This window comes from Olea europaea, chromosome 1, assembly GCF_002742605.1.
Source record: "Olea europaea var. sylvestris chromosome 1, O_europaea_v1, whole genome shotgun sequence".
Classification (NCBI taxonomy): domain Eukaryota; kingdom Viridiplantae; phylum Streptophyta; class Magnoliopsida; order Lamiales; family Oleaceae; genus Olea; species Olea europaea.
The window spans coordinates 1,397,805-1,398,124 of NC_036237.1; positions in this window are offsets into that span (position 1 = coordinate 1,397,805).

Below are 320 nucleotides of genomic sequence, written 5' to 3' on the forward strand. Positions count from 1 at the left end.
TTGAAAAATTGTGTCTAGCACTGTATTTCACATGTACAAAATTAAGGGCTTATTTACGGCCCATAACCGTTTATTTAATTTCTAAAGTAAATCTAGTCAAGTATATGTTCTCGCGCCCTATTTTACACCAAAGGGTAGGCCTTTGGACACTAGCTTTATCAGAGTTCGAAATACAATATATACCTCAAAAGGCAGTCAAAAATCAGGCTTTAGCTAACTTTCTAGCTGATCATCCATGCCTTGACATGCCTGAAGAAATCGAATTAGAAATTAATTCGTTCGAATTAAAACCTTGGGTATTGTATTTCGATGGGTCAAAA